Source organism: Garra rufa, chromosome 16 (genome assembly GCF_049309525.1).
Source record: "Garra rufa chromosome 16, GarRuf1.0, whole genome shotgun sequence".
Classification (NCBI taxonomy): Eukaryota; Metazoa; Chordata; class Actinopteri; order Cypriniformes; family Cyprinidae; genus Garra; species Garra rufa.
The window spans coordinates 18198560-18202862 of record NC_133376.1 but is presented as its reverse complement, the minus strand read 5'-3'; positions in this window follow the sequence as shown (position 1 = coordinate 18202862).

Below are 4303 nucleotides of genomic sequence, written 5' to 3'. Positions count from 1 at the left end.
TACATTAAAAATAAAAAGTTAAAATGAATTTAAAATATACTAGTCACTATTAGATTATGATTAGGTCGTTAAAAAAAACGACCTAATCGTAGCATATCCTTATTTATACTACAGGGCCGTTGAATGCTTGAATCTGATTGGCTGACGAACGTTCTAGAGGTGTGCATTATATTCAGGGAAACGCACGGCGAACGTAGTTCCAGGCAGCTTTAGACCGCAGTGCATGTCTATATCACTTTGCCATACGATTTAAGTTATTTCAAAGGTCCTTACAGCCCAAAACAGCAAAATAACTAAAACCCACAATGACACTGGCCAAACTAATAAATACAGTAAACATCAGGATAAAAATGACAGATTATTTCCATGTTTTTTTCCACAATATATTACGTTTTATTATGTACGGAAAGCACAAACTCTATTTCTCCGCTTCGCGTCGTGACCGCATCACCACCTCGGGTGTGCATTATTTTCTAAGAATTCTACGGCCCGTCCTCAATTATTCCTTACATACTAGTTAGTTGTAAGATTTAATGTTTAAACAGCTTGCCACACACACAACAGCTCCAAGCAGGATCCACAGGCTGTTTTTAGAATGCGGAATTCCGTTGTGACGTCGGCGCTCGCAGGACATTATGATGTTCTACAGGGGCGAGAGTTCCACGCCCTCCTGGCTGCTCATTTACAGTCAGAATTATATTTATGTCATAGAGTAAAATGAAAAAAAAAAAAAAAACTATGAATCATTACTTTGCTTGTGAGGAAATCCCCTAAAGAAAGTTCTGTCAGATTTAGCTCACTTCCGGAGGCAATTTTGTCCCCAGAGAGTGAGAGGGTGCTCGCTGCAGAGCCATATGGGAGGAGCTGGAGCTCCAGGGTGGAGATAGACACCTAACCACACCCTAACCCTACCCCTTACCCTATCCCTAACCTTAACTTCAGCCATTTGTTCACTCAGAGGTGGAGCTGGACATCAAGAGAGGTGGAGCTGGAGGCCATTTGGCTCTGCAGTGAGCAGTACTTGCAGAGAGTAGCTAAAACACTATCAGACAGATACAATCACAGACTGGGTGGTCACAGCTCACTATGACGCCATAAGTACATGCTTCCTGTGATGATAAAAATATCTCGTATATATGTCACTCAGATTGCTAAATACATTGATGAGACGCCTTGAACTTTACTGGAACAATAGTGTACAGGCCCAAGAATGTTGCTTAAACACCCTTAGGCCATACACGATGCAGATGTTTGTTCCTTCATTCATATTTGGAGACATTTAGCATTACATCACTTGCTCACCAGTGGGTCCTCTGGAGTAAATGGGTGCCGTCAGAACGAGTCCACAAGTAATCCACACGACTCCAGTCCATCAAGTAACATTAGGGCTATGCAAAGTGAAAACGTATGTGTTTGTAATAAACAAATCCATCATTAAGTTTAAACTTCAAACCATTTCTAAAGTACGAGTCCAGCCATAATATTGCTTTCTTTAGTGAAATAGTGGTCTTGTCTGAATCAGGAGAGAAATATGCAATATGCTCTCCTATCCACCTTTTTCTTCCGGTAAGAGTTGGCGCGGCCATTTGTAAATTTTATGGGTGTGGTTTCCTGTCTCCTTAGTATCCAGCTATATTTAGCTGTACAGCTTGCCTTGCTGCTTGATATTGCAAATTGGTGGGTTACCATATAATTTTAATGTGTTATCTTAATTATGAACACACATGTTTGTAGTGCAAACAGTTTTACCGTTTACTTTTACCTCGTTTCCCTATAGCAGAAAATGAACTGCAAGTCTTACCCATAGGCTTATTTCCGCGTTTAGAAACAATGTGGATAAGGAGACAAATTTGTAAAACAGACAAATATTAATCCCATTTTTCAGGTCCTTAAAGGAAAACTAATAAATTGGTTTATACTCAGTATCAGGCGCTAATATGGACAAAACATATACACATATACACATTAATATTTGTGTTTATTTGTAGCTATGTTAGTAATTGAAGTTAAAGGAGTGTTGAAATGATGGGAAAACAACATGTAATGAAAAAATTAATAATGAATATTATTAGTAGTATTTTTTTAAATGCAAGTGTATTTAACTGTTAGCCTACTGAAGACTACAATATAAATAATGAAAAGATAAGTGTATGAAAATACAAAGAATTGGATGTTTAAAAAGGTAAGATTGGACACCATCTGCTGGTGGTTTTACAGAAGACAACACAATTATGGAGTGGAAACAAATGTGTGTGCAATATAGTCAAAGCAGCCATACACAATGAATTGTTTTATTATAAAAGTATCACAATAAAACCAGTTACAAAGCACACATTTTCCCTCTGTACAACACTGCTTCACAGCGTACAGACATAAATACCAACTTACAGCCCCCCCCAAAAAAGAAGAAAACATAATAGTGCCAGTCAAACCTTTAGTTTGGGGTTTCAGATGGTTTTGTTGCTTTTTAAACATATATAGTATGAAAATATTGCGGCAGCTAAACACATTTTGGTGACACGAGTCCCCAAGTCAGTTTAAAGGTTCGAAGGCCATGTTTAAAAAATTTCACAGAGCAAAAAAAAAAAAAAAAAAAAAAAAGACAGCTGATCTAGGATCAGTTCTAAAACTGAACTAATCCTAAATCAGCATGTGAGTGATATTTTGTCGTATACAGCCTGAGTTCACACACAGCAGAAGGGAATGAGATTATTTCTTTAACAAGAAGATACAAACGTAACTACAAATATTTCATAAAGGGCATTTGAGGCATTAGGTTATTACAATCCTCATACACACATCCTGTAAAGCTCCTCAAAGTCACACACACGCACATACACATACACAGTCCATCAAAATCTAGTCAAACACACTCCGATCGCTGCCCAGGACTGACCCTCCTGTTTTTTTTAAATCAATCAAAAATGTGGAAGAGAGAATATTCTCTCAAAGCTTATTACATTTTTTTTAAAGGGGACATCGGATGACTATTTTCCACAAGTTTATATGATCCTTTAGGGTCTTCATGAAATGTCTGTAACATACTTTGGTTAAAATTAAAACTCAATGGTTGTATAAAACAACATCCTTTAAACCTTGTAAAAAACAGTTCTGTTCACAGCGAGCCGTTTTCAGTGTCCCTTTAAATGATAATGAGCTACTGCTGACTCCACCCCTCTTTTCCATGGGGTGTGTCAAATATATCCATATATGGCTCAGAGGTGGTCTTATATGAAAAGCTAGCTAGCCATCTACGTAGAAACTAGCTGGAAATTGTAACAGCTCACTGGAGACTCAGACAGCTTTTCTGAGCTGGCAGACAAAAAAAAAGTAAAAAAAAAAGTAAAAAAAAAAAAAAAACTTAAATTAAATCCAATGTCCTCTTTAACAATTATAGGTAGCACCACTAATAAAAAAATATTTATAAAAATATTAAAATTCTAGCGCCACCCCAAATAATGCTGTTTATCACAGCCAAAGGGGTGAGGGACAACAGTAGAATAGGTCTTTTTGGAGGGTCTTTTATAAAGGGAAGAGCTTTTTCTATCATCCAACAAATCTGATTGGTCCAGAGGGTCATAATTATCCAGTAGACCTCCTCTTCTGCTCCTCCTCCTCCAGTACATCATTGCATTGCCGCTCCAGATGAATACTCTTTGTGAGCAAATGACTATAGGAGGAACTCTCCATAGTAAATTACATAAACTGAAGTTGCTGTTTTTAAACCGGCTTGTTTGTTATATTAACAAAAGGAAACAAATACTTGAGGCCAGACTTATTAAACCAGACAAATTTTGTAATTGTAAAAAATTCAGGCAATAAACATTTCAGCAAATTTAGCCTGAGGACGTACAAATGTGAGGTCCAACACATCATACACCTAACTAGTGAATTTCTTACCAATGGACTCTGAAACTAGCCATTTGACTTTTTTTTGACACACATTTGAAACTAGCCACAAAATATAGCTTTTAAATGACAAAATAAAATGTTCAAATAAGTGCTTTTTGGTATTGTTTATATTAAAAGCTAAAAAAACAGAAGAAAATTCCTGTGGCCGGAAAGCTTAAGGATCCTCAAAGTTCCCTCGTTTGTGATTTTGGGTGGAGCATCCACACTGGGCGGTGGCCAGTCGAAGAGTTTAGAGGCGTGTTCTGAGGTTGAGTGGCGCTCCTGCTGTAGTGAGGAGGGAGAAGCTGGTTTTCAGGGTCAGGCCTCAGTTTGTGCGATTGTGTCTGGAGTCGGCAAGACTGAGGCTGGGGCTCTAGAAAGACGTCTCCACACCACTGTCGCATATCCCACT